This window comes from Vicia villosa, linkage group LG6 (assembly GCF_029867415.1).
Source record: "Vicia villosa cultivar HV-30 ecotype Madison, WI linkage group LG6, Vvil1.0, whole genome shotgun sequence".
Taxonomy (NCBI): Eukaryota; Viridiplantae; Streptophyta; class Magnoliopsida; order Fabales; family Fabaceae; genus Vicia; species Vicia villosa.
Genome location: NC_081185.1, coordinates 32942569 through 32966292, shown reverse-complemented (window position 1 = coordinate 32966292; position 23724 = coordinate 32942569). Strand labels below are relative to the sequence as shown.

The window sequence follows — 23724 nt, the reverse complement described above, 5'->3', positions numbered from 1 at the left end:
TATGATTGCCTCTATTTTGTGTGTTGTGATTGTATTTTTGAATGTTGAAATTGATTGACGTCGGTGAATAAGGTTATAAAAGTTCAATCAATGATTGTGGGAAATTAACCTAGGGTTTATAATTATTATTATTGAGGAATTAGTTGTAGAAAATTGCTAGATGTTGGTGGAGTATAACTATAATATTGCTATGTTCCTGTGATGGTCGAAATTGAATTGTACTGGAATCGAAGGAAGAAAATTGAGTTTTAATTTTGTTGGAAGATGCTGTCAGCGCAGGTAAGTGCCAAGGTTTGGACGCGGCACGAACTGAAGGTTTCTGTGGTGTTCGCGGCGCAAAGAGAGGTTCGCGGCGCGTGCTATACGAGTGTTAGAAATATGTTTTGATTTCTGGCTGTTGATGTTTTATGTTGGTTGTTGGGATCAAGCCTTAGTAGGATTAAGTTGAGAAGAATTATAATTATTATTAGTGAAGAAATTGGTTTAAATTAATTAGAATATTATACCGTTGGAATTGATTAATTTAATTAGTAGAAATTATAGTGATGATTCTTAGTGATGAGATATGTAGTTAATGGATTTTGTATAAAGATGGAATTGGTGTGAAGAAGAAATAGCAGTAGTAATAACGATGAAATATGTAGCAGGCTGAATTAGTAGCATAATTGGATTTAATAATAGAATTAACGAATAGTAGAATTGAAGAATTAGTACCTAGATGTTTAGGGGTTGTTTTGTAATGATTAAGTTGATGCAATTGATGCATGTTTAAGTTGTTGTTTTGGTTGCTGTTGTTCTGGTTGTTGTTGATACGTTGATTAAGTTGCAGGTCTTATGACCAATGTTGTTTAAGTTATTGATAATGTGTTGATTAAGTTGCAGGTCTTATGACCAAGGTTGATTAAGTTGTTTGTGGTTGTTGCATTGTTGTGTTGTGACGTTGTGGTTGTTGTTGCATGCATACATTTGCATTGTTTAAGTTGGCCTTGATGGCACCACGTTGAAAAGTTGAAGGCTTATGCCTTGGCCTTAATGGCACCACGTTGAAGGCTTACGCCTTGTTGAAATGCCTCGATAACCTGGCATATGTTTAAGTTGGGAGTTTTACTCCAAATGGTACCACATGCATTTGCACAGTTGAGTCGCATTTGAAGTTGTTGTTGTTGTTTCGTTGTTGTTGTTGTTGTTATTACGTTGTTGTTGTTGATATAAGTTGTCGTTATTGTAAGTTGTTGTTGTTATAAGTGGTTGTTGTTATTAAGTTATGATGATTTAAATTGTGAAATAATTATTATAACTATTGTTATAGTTGTTGTTGCTAATTGTTGTTATACTTGTTACTGAATATTGTTATCATAATTGTTGTTGGTAAATAATTATTATAACCGTTGTTGCTATTTGTTATTATAACTGTTGTTTGAATAAGTATGAAGTGGTGATATTGTATGATCTAATCTTAATATATTATTTATCATACGCTTGCTTATATTGTTGGATATCTCACCCCTTCTGTAATGATGTTACCTATTATGGGTAATTGAGCAGGTACTCAAGAATAGCTGTGGAAGTGAAGTAACTTTATGAAGTCTTTAGTTACTGTTAGTTCGAGTTGGTCTTGCTCTGATACGTAGCACTCGGGGGGATATTTATGTGTTGTTTCTAAGTTGCTGTTATTACTAATTGTTGAATAATTATAAATTGAACGATGTTTTAGTTGAATAAAGTTGCTAACTGATCTATACGTTGGAAGTTGTAATTCTGTGTTTTTAATATTAAAAAGGTTGTTATGTTCCTATGAATAAATATGTTGTGAGTTGTTCAGCCGAATGCTATGTATCATATTAAAAGAAATACAGGTTGCTTTGTTGTTTTATGTTGAAATGTGACATCCTGTTTTATGTTTGAAAATTTTAGCACTCTGATTTTTAATATAAATGTCGGGTAGAAAATGGGGTGTTACATTAGTGGTATCAGAGCAGGTCGGTCTGTCTGGCCAGAGTCATCTAATGTTGTTTATTCCTCTGTACGCGACAAGTGTGTGAAACACTGTCAGTACTTGTTGTTTTCTGGTTGTTGCAGGTATTAGTTTGAGGAAACTGGGGGAGAAGCGTTGCTTCTCAGATGTGTTTTAGTTGGAAGTTGCAGAGAGGATTGTTATCTTGGTGTTTCGGAAACTGAAGTTCACCGAAAGAATTGGCTCTCGAGTTATAAAAAGTTTGGGAGCGAGGAGTTATGTTAAGGACTGTCTGGAAAGTGATTAAGTTGAAGAGAATGAGTTTTTGAGTGAAATTTCCGTAAGCAAAACGCAGGAAAATTTCTGAATCATTGTGAAACTTCGAAAATTCATAACTGGAGTTCTAGACGTCCGATTTGAGTTCCGTTTGAAGCGTTGGAAAGCTAACGACATGAATTTTCTTATAAAAATAGTGGCAGCATCTGTAACAAATTTATTGGTGGCAGGATTATGTTGGAAAGAAATGAAATTGTCTGTTTGAGTAGATATCGTGTCAACTGTTGACGAAGGGACAATGATTAAGTGTAGGATTATTATAGATCTTGTTATGGATTGTTAGTAAGTAATTATAAGAGTTGTTGCAGTTATTAGAAGTACGAAGAGCATAACTTCAAGAATGAGGAGTGCTGATGATGATAGCACAAGGGAATTTTGTTCTGATAGTATCACAAGGCGTGTGGTAGTATGAAGTTGTAAGACGTCGGTGTTAGCGGATTCAGATGGTTTTGCAGATGTTGAACTATGATGCTTTTGGTGGTGTGAGTGCAATTTCTGAAGGAACATTTTGTAGTTTGTAATAATGGTTATACTCCATTACGATTGTCAGATATTTATTGACAAATTAAGGACTTGATCACTCTTAATCCCTTGTTGATATTAGACGGAATTGTATTGGATGTTATAGACTTATTTTACTATCTCGATGATGTAGAAAGCGTTTAATGTTGAGGAAAAAAATTGAGGCTCGGGTAAAGCTTGTAAATTATAAGTTGATAGAAACTCTAATGAGGACGGTGAATTAAGATGGATGATCAGAGTTGCGCAGCTGAAGCGTGATGTGCCAAAGTGTTGTGTTTCCTTGTAAATAGTGCTGATTGAAATAGGATTTCTTGTAAGTCATTGGTCAATGATGAGTTGAGTGGTTATCGGTCAAGTTATGTTGTCAGATTAGTATTATAATAATTTAGTCGTTGTTGCAGTAATGTTGTTGTTGGTTACCGTAGGTGGCGAGTGATATCCTGAGATATCACGAAGTTGATTAAATTGGTTGCTTTGAGGTTATTATGGGAGTGACCTGACAAATGATGATGTGGAATGAAGTTGAGGTAGGAGTTGGTGGATAGAATTTTCGAGGACGAAAATATTCTAAGTGGGGGAGAGTTGTAACACCCAGAATTTAATTATTTATTTAATTAAATTGTATAAGGAAATTATTTGTTGGAATTAGTCGAAGTTAGAATTATTGACGTTATTATAAGAGGCGTAATTCGAATTTATACGTTGTGTTGGGCGGATAAATTAATGATCGAGAAATTAGTCGGTTTAATCGGAGAATAATATTAGAGATAATATTACTATAATGGACTATTATTAATTTAAGTTGATTTAAGTCGTAGAGAATGATATTGAATATGTTGGGTTGGTGGTCCAGACGATTTATTTTATAGTCGGTAGTTAGTCAATTTAGTGGAGAGAAATAATAATAGAATTAATATTATGGATTATGAGAGTGTTTTATTTAAGTGGGCTTAGACGTTGCGTTGGTGATAGTAATCATGGGGGTGTTAATTAGTAAGCCCAAATGAAGATTATAATTATAATAATTATAATAAAATAAAGGAAATAAGAAGAGAAGTTAGGTCCCAGTAGACATGGAGAAAGAAGAAAAGTTGGAGAAAGAGGAGAGGTGAAGAAGAGAGCCATGGCGGAAGAGAAAAGCTAGAGGAAGTCCAATTTTCGCAGCAAGTTTCTGCAGTGAGACACCTTAGTAAAACGGACGTTTCTCCCAATCCAACCGTTGGATCGTCGTGGTTCTTGGACATAACGTTCCAGACTCGTAGAGGTAACTTCTGACCGGAGCGATTTTCGTTTTGATGATTTTAAGTTCGTCTGACAAAGAGATTCCCGAACAGGTTTTTGGTGCGTCTCTGCACGTTGTTAGAAAAGATTTTCGGAGAAAAGTTGGAAGCGGCGGCATAAGCTATGGCAACCGGGAGAGTAGAGCAATCTCATATCCAAGGTAAGGGTGGGGTTCTAGCTCTATAAACGGGATTATGATGAATGATATGTGGGGGTTATGGTTGTATGATTGCCTCTATTTTGTGTGTTGTGATTGTATTTTTGAATGTTGAAATTGATTGACGTCGGTGAATAAGGTTATAAAAGTTCAATCAATGATTGTGGGAAATTAACCTAGGGTTTATAATTATTATTATTGAGGAATTAGTTGTAGAAAATTGCTAGATGTTGGTGGAGTATAACTATAATATTGCTATGTTCCTGTGATGGTCGAAATTGAATTGTACTGGAATCGAAGGAAGAAAATTGAGTTTTAATTTTGTTGGAAGATGCTGTCAGCGCAGGTAAGTGCCAAGGTTTGGACGCGGCACGAACTGAAGGTTTCTGTGGTGTTCGCGGCGCAAAGAGAGGTTCGCGGCGCGTGCTATACGAGTGTTAGAAATATGTTTTGATTTCTGGCTGTTGATGTTTTATGTTGGTTGTTGGGATCAAGCCTTAGTAGGATTAAGTTGAGAAGAATTATAATTATTATTAGTGAAGAAATTGGTTTAAATTAATTAGAATATTATACCGTTGGAATTGATTAATTTAATTAGTAGAAATTATAGTGATGATTCTTAGTGATGAGATATGTAGTTAATGGATTTTGTATAAAGATGGAATTGGTGTGAAGAAGAAATAGCAGTAGTAATAACGATGAAATATGTAGCAGGCTGAATTAGTAGCATAATTGGATTTAATAATAGAATTAACGAATAGTAGAATTGAAGAATTAGTACCTAGATGTTTAGGGGTTGTTTTGTAATGATTAAGTTGATGCAATTGATGCATGTTTAAGTTGTTGTTTTGGTTGCTGTTGTTCTGGTTGTTGTTGATACGTTGATTAAGTTGCAGGTCTTATGACCAATGTTGTTTAAGTTATTGATAATGTGTTGATTAAGTTGCAGGTCTTATGACCAAGGTTGATTAAGTTGTTTGTGGTTGTTGCATTGTTGTGTTGTGACGTTGTGGTTGTTGTTGCATGCATACATTTGCATTGTTTAAGTTGGCCTTGATGGAACCACGTTGAAAAGTTGAAGGCTTATGCCTTGGCCTTAATGGCACCACGTTGAAGGCTTACGCCTTGTTGAAATGCCTCGATAACCTGGCATATGTTTAAGTTGGGAGTTTTACTCCAAATGGTACCACATGCATTTGCACAGTTGAGTCGCATTTGAAGTTGTTGTTGTTGTTTCGTTGTTGTTGTTGTTGTTATTACGTTGTTGTTGTTGATATAAGTTGTCGTTATTGTAAGTTGTTGTTGTTATAAGTGGTTGTTGTTATTAAGTTATGATGATTTAAATTGTGAAATAATTATTATAACTATTGTTATAGTTGTTGTTGCTAATTGTTGTTATACTTGTTACTGAATATTGTTATCATAATTGTTGTTGGTAAATAATTATTATAACCGTTGTTGCTATTTGTTATTATAACTGTTGTTTGAATAAGTATGAAGTGGTGATATTGTATGATCTAATCTTAATATATTATTTATCATACGCTTGCTTATATTGTTGGATATCTCACCCCTTCTGTAATGATGTTACCTATTATGGGTAATTGAGCAGGTACTCAAGAATAGCTGTGGAAGTGAAGTAACTTTATGAAGTCTTTAGTTACTGTTAGTTCGAGTTGGTCTTGCTCTGATACGTAGCACTCGGGGGGATATTTATGTGTTGTTTCTAAGTTGCTGTTATTACTAATTGTTGAATAATTATAAATTGAACGATGTTTTAGTTGAATAAAGTTGCTAACTGATCTATACGTTGGAAGTTGTAATTCTGTGTTTTTAATATTAAAAAGGTTGTTATGTTCCTATGAATAAATATGTTGTGAGTTGTTCAGCCGAATGCTATGTATCATATTAAAAGAAATACAGGTTGCTTTGTTGTTTTATGTTGAAATGTGACATCCTGTTTTATGTTTGAAAATTTTAGCACTCTGATTTTTAATATAAATGTCGGGTAGAAAATGGGGTGTTACATTAGTGGTATCAGAGCAGGTCGGTCTGTCTGGCCAGAGTCATCTAATGTTGTTTATTCCTCTGTACGCGACAAGTGTGTGAAACACTGTCAGTACTTGTTGTTTTCTGGTTGTTGCAGGTATTAGTTTGAGGAAACTGGGGGAGAAGCGTTGCTTCTCAGATGTGTTTTAGTTGGAAGTTGCAGAGAGGATTGTTATCTTGGTGTTTCGGAAACTGAAGTTCACCGAAAGAATTGGCTCTCGAGTTATAAAAAGTTTGGGAGCGAGGAGTTATGTTAAGGACTGTCTGGAAAGTGATTAAGTTGAAGAGAATGAGTTTTTGAGTGAAATTTCCGTAAGCAAAACGCAGGAAAATTTCTGAATCATTGTGAAACTTCGAAAATTCATAACTGGAGTTCTAGACGTCCGATTTGAGTTCCGTTTGAAGCGTTGGAAAGCTAACGACATGAATTTTCTTATAAAAATAGTGGCAGCATCTGTAACAAATTTATTGGTGGCAGGATTATGTTGGAAAGAAATGAAATTGTCTGTTTGAGTAGATATCGTGTCAACTGTTGACGAAGGGACAATGATTAAGTGTAGGATTATTATAGATCTTGTTATGGATTGTTAGTAAGTAATTATAAGAGTTGTTGCAGTTATTAGAAGTACGAAGAGCATAACTTCAAGAATGAGGAGTGCTGATGATGATAGCACAAGGGAATTTTGTTCTGATAGTATCACAAGGCGTGTGGTAGTATGAAGTTGTAAGACGTCGGTGTTAGCGGATTCAGATGGTTTTGCAGATGTTGAACTATGATGCTTTTGGTGGTGTGAGTGCAATTTCTGAAGGAACATTTTGTAGTTTGTAATAATGGTTATACTCCATTACGATTGTCAGATATTTATTGACAAATTAAGGACTTGATCACTCTTAATCCCTTGTTGATATTAGACGGAATTGTATTGGATGTTATAGACTTATTTTACTATCTCGATGATGTAGAAAGCGTTTAATGTTGAGGAAAAAAATTGAGGCTCGGGTAAAGCTTGTAAATTATAAGTTGATAGAAACTCTAATGAGGACGGTGAATTAAGATGGATGATCAGAGTTGCGCAGCTGAAGCGTGATGTGCCAAAGTGTTGTGTTTCCTTGTAAATAGTGCTGATTGAAATAGGATTTCTTGTAAGTCATTGGTCAATGATGAGTTGAGTGGTTATCGGTCAAGTTATGTTGTCAGATTAGTATTATAATAATTTAGTCGTTGTTGCAGTAATGTTGTTGTTGGTTACCGTAGGTGGCGAGTGATATCCTGAGATATCACGAAGTTGATTAAATTGGTTGCTTTGAGGTTATTATGGGAGTGACCTGACAAATGATGATGTGGAATGAAGTTGAGGTAGGAGTTGGTGGATAGAATTTTCGAGGACGAAAATATTCTAAGTGGGGGAGAGTTGTAACACCCAGAATTTAATTATTTATTTAATTAAATTGTATAAGGAAATTATTTGTTGGAATTAGTCGAAGTTAGAATTATTGACGTTATTATAAGAGGCGTAATTCGAATTTATACGTTGTGTTGGGCGGATAAATTAATGATCGAGAAATTAGTCGGTTTAATCGGAGAATAATATTAGAGATAATATTACTATAATGGACTATTATTAATTTAAGTTGATTTAAGTCGTAGAGAATGATATTGAATATGTTGGGTTGGTGGTCCAGACGATTTATTTTATAGTCGGTAGTTAGTCAATTTAGTGGAGAGAAATAATAATAGAATTAATATTATGGATTATGAGAGTGTTTTATTTAAGTGGGCTTAGACGTTGCGTTGGTGATAGTAATCATGGGGGTGTTAATTAGTAAGCCCAAATGAAGATTATAATTATAATAATTATAATAAAATAAAGGAAATAAGAAGAGAAGTTAGGTCCCAGTAGACATGGAGAAAGAAGAAAAGTTGGAGAAAGAGGAGAGGTGAAGAAGAGAGCCATGGCGGAAGAGAAAAGCTAGAGGAAGTCCAATTTTCGCAGCAAGTTTCTGCAGTGAGACACCTTAGTAAAACGGACGTTTCTCCCAATCCAACCGTTGGATCGTCGTGGTTCTTGGACATAACGTTCCAGACTCGTAGAGGTAACTTCTGACCGGAGCGATTTTCGTTTTGATGATTTTAAGTTCGTCTGACAAAGAGATTCCCGAACAGGTTTTTGGTGCGTCTCTGCACGTTGTTAGAAAAGATTTTCGGAGAAAAGTTGGAAGCGGCGGCATAAGCTATGGCAACCGGGAGAGTAGAGCAATCTCATATCCAAGGTAAGGGTGGGGTTCTAGCTCTATAAACGGGATTATGATGAATGATATGTGGGGGTTATGGTTGTATGATTGCCTCTATTTTGTGTGTTGTGATTGTATTTTTGAATGTTGAAATTGATTGACGTCGGTGAATAAGGTTATAAAAGTTCAATCAATGATTGTGGGAAATTAACCTAGGGTTTATAATTATTATTATTGAGGAATTAGTTGTAGAAAATTGCTAGATGTTGGTGGAGTATAACTATAATATTGCTATGTTCCTGTGATGGTCGAAATTGAATTGTACTGGAATCGAAGGAAGAAAATTGAGTTTTAATTTTGTTGGAAGATGCTGTCAGCGCAGGTAAGTGCCAAGGTTTGGACGCGGCACGAACTGAAGGTTTCTGTGGTGTTCGCGGCGCAAAGAGAGGTTCGCGGCGCGTGCTATACGAGTGTTAGAAATATGTTTTGATTTCTGGCTGTTGATGTTTTATGTTGGTTGTTGGGATCAAGCCTTAGTAGGATTAAGTTGAGAAGAATTATAATTATTATTAGTGAAGAAATTGGTTTAAATTAATTAGAATATTATACCGTTGGAATTGATTAATTTAATTAGTAGAAATTATAGTGATGATTCTTAGTGATGAGATATGTAGTTAATGGATTTTGTATAAAGATGGAATTGGTGTGAAGAAGAAATAGCAGTAGTAATAACGATGAAATATGTAGCAGGCTGAATTAGTAGCATAATTGGATTTAATAATAGAATTAACGAATAGTAGAATTGAAGAATTAGTACCTAGATGTTTAGGGGTTGTTTTGTAATGATTAAGTTGATGCAATTGATGCATGTTTAAGTTGTTGTTTTCGTTGCTGTTGTTCTGGTTGTTGTTGATACGTTGATTAAGTTGCAGGTCTTATGACCAATGTTGTTTAAGTTATTGATAATGTGTTGATTAAGTTGCAGGTCTTATGACCAAGGTTGATTAAGTTGTTTGTGGTTGTTGCATTGTTGTGTTGTGACGTTGTGGTTGTTGTTGCATGCATACATTTGCATTGTTTAAGTTGGCCTTGATGGAACCACGTTGAAAAGTTGAAGGCTTATGCCTTGGCCTTAATGGCACCACGTTGAAGGCTTACGCCTTGTTGAAATGCCTCGATAACCTGGCATATGTTTAAGTTGGGAGTTTTACTCCAAATGGTACCACATGCATTTGCACAGTTGAGTCGCATTTGAAGTTGTTGTTGTTGTTTCGTTGTTGTTGTTGTTGTTATTACGTTGTTGTTGTTGATATAAGTTGTCGTTATTGTAAGTTGTTGTTGTTATAAGTGGTTGTTGTTATTAAGTTATGATGATTTAAATTGTGAAATAATTATTATAACTATTGTTATAGTTGTTGTTGCTAATTGTTGTTATACTTGTTACTGAATATTGTTATCATAATTGTTGTTGGTAAATAATTATTATAACCGTTGTTGCTATTTGTTATTATAACTGTTGTTTGAATAAGTATGAAGTGGTGATATTGTATGATCTAATCTTAATATATTATTTATCATACGCTTGCTTATATTGTTGGATATCTCACCCCTTCTGTAATGATGTTACCTATTATGGGTAATTGAGCAGGTACTCAAGAATAGCTGTGGAAGTGAAGTAACTTTATGAAGTCTTTAGTTACTGTTAGTTCGAGTTGGTCTTGCTCTGATACGTAGCACTCGGGGGGATATTTATGTGTTGTTTCTAAGTTGCTGTTATTACTAATTGTTGAATAATTATAAATTGAACGATGTTTTAGTTAAATAAAGTTGCTAACTGATCTATACGTTGGAAGTTGTAATTCTGTGTTTTTAATATTAAAAAGGTTGTTATGTTCCTATGAATAAATATGTTGTGAGTTGTTCAGCCGAATGCTATGTATCATATTAAAAGAAATACAGGTTGCTTTGTTGTTTTATGTTGAAATGTGACATCCTGTTTTATGTTTGAAAATTTTAGCACTCTGATTTTTAATATAAATGTCGGGTAGAAAATGGGGTGTTACATTAGTGGTATCAGAGCAGGTCGGTCTGTCTGGCCAGAGTCATCTAATGTTGTTTATTCCTCTGTACGCGACAAGTGTGTGAAACACTGTCAGTACTTGTTGTTTTCTGGTTGTTGCAGGTATTAGTTTGAGGAAACTGGGGGAGAAGCGTTGCTTCTCAGATGTGTTTTAGTTGGAAGTTGCAGAGAGGATTGTTATCTTGGTGTTTCGGAAACTGAAGTTCACCGAAAGAATTGGCTCTCGAGTTATAAAAAGTTTGGGAGCGAGGAGTTATGTTAAGGACTGTCTGGAAAGTGATTAAGTTGAAGAGAATGAGTTTTTGAGTGAAATTTCCGTAAGCAAAACGCAGGAAAATTTCTGAATCATTGTGAAACTTCGAAAATTCATAACTGGAGTTCTAGACGTCCGATTTGAGTTCCGTTTGAAGCGTTGGAAAGCTAACGACATGAATTTTCTTATAAAAATAGTGGCAGCATCTGTAACAAATTTATTGGTGGCAGGATTATGTTGGAAAGAAATGAAATTGTCTGTTTGAGTAGATATCGTGTCAACTGTTGACGAAGGGACAATGATTAAGTGTAGGATTATTATAGATCTTGTTATGGATTGTTAGTAAGTAATTATAAGAGTTGTTGCAGTTATTAGAAGTACGAAGAGCATAACTTCAAGAATGAGGAGTGCTGATGATGATAGCACAAGGGAATTTTGTTCTGATAGTATCACAAGGCGTGTGGTAGTATGAAGTTGTAAGACGTCGGTGTTAGCGGATTCAGATGGTTTTGCAGATGTTGAACTATGATGCTTTTGGTGGTGTGAGTGCAATTTCTGAAGGAACATTTTGTAGTTTGTAATAATGGTTATACTCCATTACGATTGTCAGATATTTATTGACAAATTAAGGACTTGATCACTCTTAATCCCTTGTTGATATTAGACGGAATTGTATTGGATGTTATAGACTTATTTTACTATCTCGATGATGTAGAAAGCGTTTAATGTTGAGGAAAAAAATTGAGGCTCGGGTAAAGCTTGTAAATTATAAGTTGATAGAAACTCTAATGAGGACGGTGAATTAAGATGGATGATCAGAGTTGCGCAGCTGAAGCGTGATGTGCCAAAGTGTTGTGTTTCCTTGTAAATAGTGCTGATTGAAATAGGATTTCTTGTAAGTCATTGGTCAATGATGAGTTGAGTGGTTATCGGTCAAGTTATGTTGTCAGATTAGTATTATAATAATTTAGTCGTTGTTGCAGTAATGTTGTTGTTGGTTACCGTAGGTGGCGAGTGATATCCTGAGATATCACGAAGTTGATTAAATTGGTTGCTTTGAGGTTATTATGGGAGTGACCTGACAAATGATGATGTGGAATGAAGTTGAGGTAGGAGTTGGTGGATAGAATTTTCGAGGACGAAAATATTCTAAGTGGGGGAGAGTTGTAACACCCAGAATTTAATTATTTATTTAATTAAATTGTATAAGGAAATTATTTGTTGGAATTAGTCGAAGTTAGAATTATTGACGTTATTATAAGAGGCGTAATTCGAATTTATACGTTGTGTTGGGCGGATAAATTAATGATCGAGAAATTAGTCGGTTTAATCGGAGAATAATATTAGAGATAATATTACTATAATGGACTATTATTAATTTAAGTTGATTTAAGTCGTAGAGAATGATATTGAATATGTTGGGTTGGTGGTCCAGACGATTTATTTTATAGTCGGTAGTTAGTCAATTTAGTGGAGAGAAATAATAATAGAATTAATATTATGGATTATGAGAGTGTTTTATTTAAGTGGGCTTAGACGTTGCGTTGGTGATAGTAATCATGGGGGTGTTAATTAGTAAGCCCAAATGAAGATTATAATTATAATAATTATAATAAAATAAAGGAAATAAGAAGAGAAGTTAGGTCCCAGTAGACATGGAGAAAGAAGAAAAGTTGGAGAAAGAGGAGAGGTGAAGAAGAGAGCCATGGCGGAAGAGAAAAGCTAGAGGAAGTCCAATTTTCGCAGCAAGTTTCTGCAGTGAGACACCTTAGTAAAACGGACGTTTCTCCCAATCCAACCGTTGGATCGTCGTGGTTCTTGGACATAACGTTCCAGACTCATAGAGGTAACTTCTGACCGGAGCGATTTTCGTTTTGATGATTTTAAGTTCGTCTGACAAAGAGATTCCCGAACAGGTTTTTGGTGCGTCTCTGCACGTTGTTAGAAAAGATTTTCGGAGAAAAGTTGGAAGCGGCGGCATAAGCTATGGCAACCGGGAGAGTAGAGCAATCTCATATCCAAGGTAAGGGTGGGGTTCTAGCTCTATAAACGGGATTATGATGAATGATATGTGGGGGTTATGGTTGTATGATTGCCTCTATTTTGTGTGTTGTGATTGTATTTTTGAATGTTGAAATTGATTGACGTCGGTGAATAAGGTTATAAAAGTTCAATCAATGATTGTGGGAAATTAACCTAGGGTTTATAATTATTATTATTGAGGAATTAGTTGTAGAAAATTGCTAGATGTTGGTGGAGTATAACTATAATATTGCTATGTTCCTGTGATGGTCGAAATTGAATTGTACTGGAATCGAAGGAAGAAAATTGAGTTTTAATTTTGTTGGAAGATGCTGTCAGCGCAGGTAAGTGCCAAGGTTTGGACGCGGCACGAACTGAAGGTTTCTGTGGTGTTCGCGGCGCAAAGAGAGGTTCGCGGCGCGTGCTATACGAGTGTTAGAAATATGTTTTGATTTCTGGCTGTTGATGTTTTATGTTGGTTGTTGGGATCAAGCCTTAGTAGGATTAAGTTGAGAAGAATTATAATTATTATTAGTGAAGAAATTGGTTTAAATTAATTAGAATATTATACCGTTGGAATTGATTAATTTAATTAGTAGAAATTATAGTGATGATTCTTAGTGATGAGATATGTAGTTAATGGATTTTGTATAAAGATGGAATTGGTGTGAAGAAGAAATAGCAGTAGTAATAACGATGAAATATGTAGCAGGCTGAATTAGTAGCATAATTGGATTTAATAATAGAATTAACGAATAGTAGAATTGAAGAATTAGTACCTAGATGTTTAGGGGTTGTTTTGTAATGATTAAGTTGATGCAATTGATGCATGTTTAAGTTGTTGTTTTCGTTGCTGTTGTTCTGGTTGTTGTTGATACGTTGATTAAGTTGCAGGTCTTATGACCAATGTTGTTTAAGTTATTGATAATGTGTTGATTAAGTTGCAGGTCTTATGACCAAGGTTGATTAAGTTGTTTGTGGTTGTTGCATTGTTGTGTTGTGACGTTGTGGTTGTTGTTGCATGCATACATTTGCATTGTTTAAGTTGGCCTTGATGGCACCACGTTGAAAAGTTGAAGGCTTATGCCTTGGCCTTAATGGCACCACGTTGAAGGGTTACGCCTTGTTGAAATGCCTCGATAACCTGGCATATGTTTAAGTTGGGAGTTTTACTCCAAATGGTACCACATGCATTTGCACAGTTGAGTCGCATTTGAAGTTGTTGTTGTTGTTTCGTTGTTGTTGTTGTTGTTATTACGTTGTTGTTGTTGATATAAGTTGTCGTTATTGTAAGTTGTTGTTGTTATAAGTGGTTGTTGTTATTAAGTTATGATGATTTAAATTGTGAAATAATTATTATAACTATTGTTATAGTTGTTGTTGCTAATTGTTGTTATACTTGTTACTGAATATTGTTATCATAATTGTTGTTGGTAAATAATTATTATAACCGTTGTTGCTATTTGTTATTATAACTGTTGTTTGAATAAGTATGAAGTGGTGATATTGTATGATCTAATCTTAATATATTATTTATCATACGCTTGCTTATATTGTTGGATATCTCACCCCTTCTGTAATGATGTTACCTATTATGGGTAATTGAGCAGGTACTCAAGAATAGCTGTGGAAGTGAAGTAACTTTATGAAGTCTTTAGTTACTGTTAGTTCGAGTTGGTCTTGCTCTGATACGTAGCACTCGGGGGGATATTTATGTGTTGTTTCTAAGTTGCTGTTATTACTAATTGTTGAATAATTATAAATTGAACGATGTTTTAGTTGAATAAAGTTGCTAACTGATCTATACGTTGGAAGTTGTAATTCTGTGTTTTTAATATTAAAAAGGTTGTTATGTTCCTATGAATAAATATGTTGTGAGTTGTTCAGCCGAATGCTATGTATCATATTAAAAGAAATACAGGTTGCTTTGTTGTTTTATGTTGAAATGTGACATCCTGTTTTATGTTTGAAAATTTTAGCACTCTGATTTTTAATATAAATGTCGGGTAGAAAATGGGGTGTTACAATGCCTCCAAACACCGAAACCTAGCACAACCTTGTTCATCTCCTTCAGCTAGTTCCGAATCCGCCCTCAATTCATCTCAATTCCACTTGTTTTAACCTAGATCTAATTAAACATCTGAAAACCTAGGTTACACTGAAGGCTCAATCAAACGGTCATGGAGGCGAATTGAAGAGCGAAACTATGGGGGAAATGCTCATAAATCCTTACTCTTCACAACAGTATCGAGAACGAGTAAAGAAGGCGAAGAATGAGTGTTCGTAGAACTCACCTGAAGCGAAGGTCACGGTTATGTCACTATTGGCGAAATAAACGCGAGGAAGACTTCACGTTAGGTATGCTTGCTTACTCTGCTCCTTCTTGCGCTATCTTCTTCTTCGTTCTTCTTCGATTTCTTCTTTTTGCCTTTTGATTTACGATTCTGAATTGAGCCTCGTTGGTTGCGTGATGTCGTTGTTGCCGGTGAAGATATGAAGGCGATGCGAGGGTGATGAGGATTGATGAAGAGAGTGTAGCGGAGGGAGTTCAGGGATGAAGATCGAATAGAGTGTGCGAAGGTTATGGTGATTGAAGGTGATGAGTTTGTTGTTGTTCACGGTGACGAAGATGATGAAGGCGATGCGAAGATGATGATGATTGATGAAGAGAGTGGATCGAGAGAAATTGCAGAGAGAATGAAGACTGTGTTGAAGTGAAGATGATGGAGGATTGAAAATGATGAATGAGGTGGAGTTCAGAGATGAAGAGTGATGAAAATGGTGGAGAGCTCTTTGAAGTGTGGTGATCCTGATTTATAGAGGTGAATTCCCTGATTTTTTCGGTTACACTCTGTTGAATTCTGTTATGAACTTGGAAGTTAGTTATAGGGATGTTAGGAGTTGGTTGAGTCAGTTAGGTGGTTAAGTTTCTGTTTGATGAGCTGGCAGGTAGTTAAGTTCTGTTATGGCTGTTTTGAAAGTGGTTTAAAGTTTGTTATAAACTGTTATAGTTAGTTAGGGACAGTTAGGAAGGTTAGAGAACTGTTAGGGAATTGGTTACAAACTGTTAGTAAAAAAACTGTTATGTTGGTTTGGTAGTTATGATAGTCGAGATGTGAGGAATAATTAGGGAATTATGCATATTTATGGGCAGCATAGAAAGGTTCTGAATTATCTTGCTGAATCTGAACCTGCTGTGTGATCCTCTCCCTTTTTGCATCGCATTCGACCATACAGAAGTGACACTAAAATATCCAAACATGATGGTATGCTGCAAGCTGTTAGGATTAGACTAGTGCACTTCTGTTATGAAGAGAGCTTGCATATGTGAAGCAAATTTTCTTGAATATGAGGTACTGTCCAGAACGAGAGATTTTTCATTGAACTTGTGAAGTTATGCATTGACTGTTGGCTGCTGTTTGAACTGTTTTTTTTTCTTTTTTTGTCATTTACTTGAAACTTGGATTTGAATTCTGATTTATAAGTGAATGAATCCCGAGTCCGGCAGTATAGCCCATGCTATGGATTATGACTTCTTGAATGCATATGTTTAATTGTAATTCACTCTTTTACAGGTTTGATCATACAGGTGCATGGAATGTTTGGTGGAAGTGTGAAGATGTGGAAAGAGCTGAAGAAAAGCAAGTCTATGGTGGGAATTGACTTGTTGACCAAGAAGTCAACAGTTTGACTACAAGTTAACTTAGATTAAAGTGTGTGATTTTCAATGTAATTCCAAGTCTGATTTTTGTAATGATTTCTTGTATTTTTTGGTTATAGTGCATATGGTCTTGGTAAGCAAAAAAACGTGAATGATGTAAGATGAAGACTTGTAACAAATGCATTATAAGAACTTTCTTGTAATGAAGTTTGGGGAAGTTTGTAATGAATGGGTTTAACTTGATAAGTCAATGGGCCTTTTTGATGAAGAACATGTTGTTGTTTTTTTTTTTGGGTAATTATTGTGACTTTAAGAGCAATGAATTTTGAGTGAAGCTCTTTGGATATTTACTTGTAATATATGTATTTGGAATGTGTGGACTTTGATGTAATGTGAATGATTGAAGTATGATATGAATTTTTTCGTAATGGATGCGTGTTTTGGACACTTGAATGATGATGGTTGGTGGATAATGCTAGTATTTGAACCAATGAGCATGTTTACATTTTTTACAATGACGAATGATGTAGAATATAGAATTTGGATGATGTAGAAATAGTTTGAATCCACCTTAAATGAGGACCTAGAAACAATAGTAAAATTCCAACTCTTCGAAATCCTTAATCCACAAGAACAATCCTAAACTCTTTAAGTTCCAGTTCAAATCGCACAGGAGAACCAAATGAATCAGTCTTTGTTTGATATGTACACCTCAAAATCAATATGAAACCTTAATAATCCAAAATCCTTGATCCCAATGTCAATTGTTGATTAATGATGCATGTGTTATGTGAAAGACCTAATGAAAGTATGCGTATGAAATGTAAAGCTTACGCCAATTAGAATAAAATCAGATGGGCAAATTTTGGGGTGCAACAATACGAAACAAAAACGTTACCACCGCTAGCACATACGAAGAAGAAGAATTTCATTTCATGTTTTTCTTTAATCAATATTTTAATATAAGGAAACATTAGCATTCTTCATACATGTACATAATAACTAATAAATATTTTGAATGTAGTTAATTTTTTATATTTGTATTCATCATTAATTTTTTAATTATTTTTTTATATGTAGTCGAAATGGATGATAACCAAAACTTTCATTATCTTCTTGTTTGGAGGATGTATATTTAAATTCTGGCCATGCACGTTGTTGGTTTTTTTTTCTTGAATTTTGTTTTAAGTGATAATTATGAGAGAAGATCTTTGAATGAAAGAGTTTTAGCAAGATACGAGTCACGTAGGGATGTTTTGGAATCAATTACTAGTACGAGTGATTCTCATTGCATATGGGAATTAAGAATGTGTAGAAACACATTTGCACATCTTTGTGAGGTTTTAAGGGTACGAGGAGGATTAGTGCAACTTGGACAAGTAAGTGTTGAAGAACAAGTTGCATTTTTTAAATATACTCGCACATCACACAAAAAATAGAAGTATTCAAGTTAGATTGTCTAGATCAGGACAAACAATTAGCAGATATTGTCATAGAGTACTGGCCGCAGTTTTGAGATTACGAAATGATTTACTTGCCAAACCAGAATCTATACCTCAAGATTGCTCTGATGAAAGATGGGAATGGTTTAAGGTAATAATTTTTACCTAGTTATCTTAATATATTCTTCTGGTTAAGCAAACTAATCTGGATCATATATTGAAATTTTAGGGTTGCTTAAGAGCTTTAGATGGGACTTACATAGCAGTGACACCGAGTGTTTCTGACAGACCTAGATATCGTACGAGAAAAGGTGGACTTGCAACAAATGTCTTAGGTGTTTGTACTAGGGATATGATATTTATATATGTATTAGCAGGATGGGAAGGATCGGCTTCAGACTCTAGGGTATTACGTGATGCAATAAATAGACAAAATGGACTAATGGTTCCAATTGGTATTTGGTATGACAATTTCTTCTCTTTTTTGTTTGTTTGAACATGATTACAAACAATGAGTTGTTGTTAATATTTTAGGTTCATATTATCTTGTTGATGGTGGATACACTAACAGTGAAGGCTTTCTTGCCCCATAAAGAGGTAAACAATATCATTTGCAAGAGTGGGGCTCTGGTCGTCGTTCACCTCTAGACCGTGAAGAGTTGTTTAATTATAGGCATGCTCGGGCGAGAAATGTGATAAAGAGATGTTTTGGCCTTTTGAAAAAACGATGGGCTATATTGAGAAGCCCATCGTTTTATCCTATTAGAACACAATGTCGAATGATCCTCGCTTGTTGTTTATTGCATAACTTCATCCGTGTGAACATGGCAATGGATCCAGAAGAATTTTCTCCATTTGCAGAAGATGAGCTACCTTTAGGAGAAGAAACAATCAATATAGTGGAAACTATTGAACCTAGTAATCAATGGACTCAAAGGAGGGATGTGCATGCTCAAGAAATGTTTACAGAATGGAGGAATAGACATAGGCATTAGATAGAACTAGTTTATTATATATGTATTTTGGGTATGAATGGATTGTGAACTTATTACCATGTGATTGCATAATCTTTTTTTAGATTCTTTTATGTTTTGAATGAAGCTGCACTTATTATCATGTGATTGTCAATATCTTTTTATGATTTTTTATTAGATTTATTTTCTGCTGTTGCACTTGCGAATGATATTGGTTATTACAATTTTCTTGATTTTTTTGGTATTTAGAAATGGAAAATGAAGATGGCATTATAAGTGAGCAATCAATGAGTAACATTAGAGTTCGACGTAATTGGAGTACAATTGAAGAAGAAACTTTACTTACTATATTAGAAGAGATGGTGGAGGCTGGAAACAAAGGAGAGAATGGAACATTCAAGACTGGAACTCATGAAGAAGTTTGCAAGAGAATGAAAAATAAAATTTCAGGAGTAGCTATCAATGTGAAACAAATAGTTAACAAGATGAAGAGGTGGTCAACAAAGCTGAATGATGTTGTTGACATGATGAACACTAGTGGATTTGGATGGGATGATACAAAAAAATGTGTCATTTGCAACAGCAGTCAAGTATTATCTCAATATTTGGAGGTATTTAACATATACTTTATACAATGTTTTATTTTGCTATGAATAATTTATCATTTGAAAATATATATTTTTCTTGCAGAAACATCCCAAAGTTGGAAATCATGTCAATAAAGAGTTTAAAGAGTTTGAGAGATTGCAAGGTATTTTTGGAAAAGATCGTGCAAATGGTCGTAGGGCCGATGATGGAGGTGAAAATGAAACAACTGAGAATCAAGTTGGTGATAGTGATGAGTCTGTGCACCAACATGATAATTCACCAACTTCTGATGGAAATGTAACCCCAAGACCATCTTTGAAGCGACCTCAACGTGATCAATTAGCCACTAAATTTTTGGAGAGTTTTAATAGCAAAATGGAAGTTGTGACGACTGATTTTGCTAAAGTTGTAGCCAAACTTCCAGATCCTTCAAAGCCAGATCCTTCAAAATCTGACTTGGTTGAAGAGGTTAAAAAATTGGGATTAACTGATGAAGAGGAAATTGACTTGGCGATTAAATTTTCTCAAAATCAGCAGTATGAAAAATTCTTTTGGGAGTTTGAAGGTTCCCAAAGAATGTCTTTTGTGAGAAAGATTATGAGAATGTGATAAAATTTAAAATTTTGATGATGTCATTTGAAGATTATGTTTTAATTAAGATTTCTTTTGAACTCTATCAACATTAGACTTGGTTAATATATTTATTTAGTCTATGTTTTTTATGGTAATTTTATGTATTTTTTTTAATGATTTGTTTTTAATTTATGATATACTTTGTAATGATTTGGTTTTAATATATTTTGTGTCTTTACATAGTGAAAAATTAAATGTTAAACATTACAAAGGGTATTAGAGTAAATTTTGTATGATTTTGTCCAGTACATTGGCATATCAAACAAGAGACGGTACAAAATTGTCTGTCCTGTGCATCAGATATCAAACAGGAGATAGTACAAAAAGTTGTCCTGTAACTTAGTCATATGTCCAATACTATTATGTCCAGTACACATTCTATTACAAATCAAATGCACTCTTTATGTCACAAAAGGATTCGGTCAATGGTGGACAAAATTCTATTCTGACAATATGTATACCACTGATGAAATCAAAGCAAATTTAACAAAAGTTTTTTCATATTTGCAGGATCACTCTTACATGGTTAAGCTTACATATTCTGAAGAGATCCAAGCATTCCAAAAGTACTTTGAAATTGTCTATGATCCCACACAAATTGTTCGAACAGATTGTAATGCAGCTTCCGTTTTAAAAGAGAAATTTACAAAACAAATAGCTAAGAGAAAAACTCTTAGGACTGTAAAACCTGAATTCAGATATGATCTGGCTTTTAAGTTCGAACCACCCAAATTTCTAAAATTACCCAGTGCAGATTTTGCTTTATCATTTTTTCCTCCTTACCCAGATTGGTTCGTGTGTGGAATATCTTTAATGATTTGAAAAATGACAGTAAAAAACCTGCTAAAACAGTGGTTGCGACCAAACATACCTTAGACAGTTTCAAAGGCTTTCTCCACTTCGACTTAGATGCAGTGAGAATAACCTTTCCAATAGGTCAAGGTGTGGAATGTTTGGATTTCTTGGTTTTACAACCTTTCAACCTTTACTGGTTTTTAACATATTATGTTTCGACTAACCCACATCCTTTTCATTTATTGAAAGAAAAGTAGTGAAGAAGGATAAACTCTTGGCGAAAATTGCTTCAACCACTACTTTTAAACCTATTTCCTCTTCCAGTCAAGGACTTCCGACTGAAGAAGTTGCTCCGAAAACAATAAGGGGCTCGAAGGTAGTCGATTATATGATCTCTTGGTCTTTCTCCCTTTTCTTTCTAAATATTTACTTGCCTTCTTTTCAGGGTGATGGTAAACCTCCATTAACACCAGGTAAAAGAAAAGTCTCCTCTAGCAACATCATCGTTATCGAAGATGAGGACGAGGCTTCCCCCAGACCTTTAGAAAATAAAAATAAGAAGAGTAAGGCAATTGTTGCCTCGTATCAAAACACCAATATCCCAGGTATCCAACTCAGATTATTCCCCCTTTTCCCCCATAACTTCAACCTCAAGCTTCTGGTGATGTAGCTCTAGAACATATCGGGAGTAATGCTTTTGACCCTGAGAATCTACAGGTAAAGCTTTGTTACTACTTTCCCTCTTAGAGAAAATATCTTCTCTATTTTAACACACTTAATTTCAGGAACAAACTGTTGCTCCTCAGGTTTCGACTGACTACCAGAGTGGACCTTCAGTTGACAAAAATTCATCTCCGCCTATAACCAACATTGTCCAAAACAAAGGATCTTCGACTGGAGTGCAACAGGATGAGCCAACTGAGGCTCAAAATGATCAAGAGACTTCCTCTCCTGGAGAAGAAGGTAGAAAAAACGTGAAGTCAACCGACGAAGCCCATCTAGAGGGAGAAAGAGATTCTGAATGAACTCCCAGCAATCCTCTAACACAATCCAAGTTCCACACAGATTATACTGGAGATGATGACCCATCTATCGACAATGTTGATCAATACTTTGTTCAAGATGAAGAGTGTCATACCCTAATTTTTGACCCCCCTGAGATGACATATCTTCAGGATTTTCATCAGGACAAAACTAGTGCCCAAAGCAGTCACTTCTTCATCTGGCATTTAATCAAGGATGTTCAAAGACAAGAAAACTCAGGCAAAGGATCAATCAGTAGAAGAATTAGTCTCTAACATAATCATAGGACTCAAGAGCTTCATTTTCTCACCCATGATTGGTTAGACACCCAGTCCTCTGAATACAGATTTACTCAGGTCACTAGACTAGGGTTTTTAAGCCTATCAAGGACTAAAATCAGGGATCACCTTTGGGAAACCCTAAAAAGCCCCAGGGGATCATTCAAAGACATCAATCATCTTCAAATAGCTCATATAACAAGATCCACTGGACATTACACCCCAATTCAAAGTCTACAGTCATCATTTTCATCTGGTCGACAATTAGGGTTTTGTAACCTAGATCACCAGGATAGTTGACTTTTAATCAGGGCATGGATCCAAAACTCAAGACATGATTCAAGAACCTCTACTACCTTAATATAACCCATTTACATCACTCACTTGAGGAGAAGATCTTGATTCTACACAAAAGTCCAAATCTCACTTTATTTGGAAAAAGTCAACTGTATGGGATCACCTTTGACTCTTAAGATTTTTGGTCAAACCATGACTTTCAAGGATCAATATCATCAATATATGGATATTAAAGTCATTTGACCAAAGAAATTCAAGAAGAATCTTCAAGGAGCAAAAAGTCGGGAATTAGGGTTTTTGAGGGCATTGTGGGAACTCAAAATTTCACCTACACAACTCAAAAAACTTCCAACATGAAAGTTGTAGATCTTGCAAAATAAAACAACATCTTACAGTGGAACTTTTTTCAAAAGATCAATCATTTAAGAGTTTTGGAAATTTTGAAGTTTTAGGTCATAAACACTTAGAAAATTTTCTAAGTGTTTTAACCTAGTTTTCTTCCAACTTTGGCCTCATTTTTCACAAATTTGCCAAAGGATTCTGAAGAAACTCCAAACTAATGATTTGAAGTAGATGTTTAGGGCTTTCCAAATTGTGTTCAACCTTCTCCAAATTCATTTTGAGCTAGGAGTTATGCTTGTTCAAAGTTAGCCTCATGAAGTGAAATTATAGGTCATGCATCATTTTTGAACTTTGCAATTTTGTGCACATGACCTCAATTATGGATGCTACACGACCCATAACACATCTGAAAACATGCCATGCATTCATTTTCACCATGCCATGATAATTGAAGAAGATTCCTAAAACAAGAACATGTGATAATGTAATGATTACATTTGAGAATTTATGGCAAATTGATGAATCACCCAAGGAATCTTCTCATCAACCAATTAGAGCTCACTTTGTATCTGAAATGTTCCCTAAGATCAGATAGAATCAAAGGATAAGGAGCTGGCTTGAAAATGCAATGATCACACTTGGATATTCTTTGAAATTTCTTCATGGCTAAGAAACCAAATTCACTTCACTAAGCAAGCTCACTCTCTCAATCAGTACTGAATCATTTGCCTATAAATAGGAGAGCATACCTCAGTAGAAAAACACACCAAAGCAACCATATTCCTTGCTTTCTCTTTCTCTTATC

At 34.9% G+C, this 23724-nt stretch overlaps 1 pseudogene; it reads left to right on the top strand.

Moving 5' to 3' along the window:
• Nucleotides 1–15469: 15469 nt before the first annotated feature.
• LOC131613492 (uncharacterized) lies at nucleotides 15470–18984 on the top strand (annotated as a pseudogene).
• Nucleotides 18985–23724: the final 4740 nt, after the last annotated feature.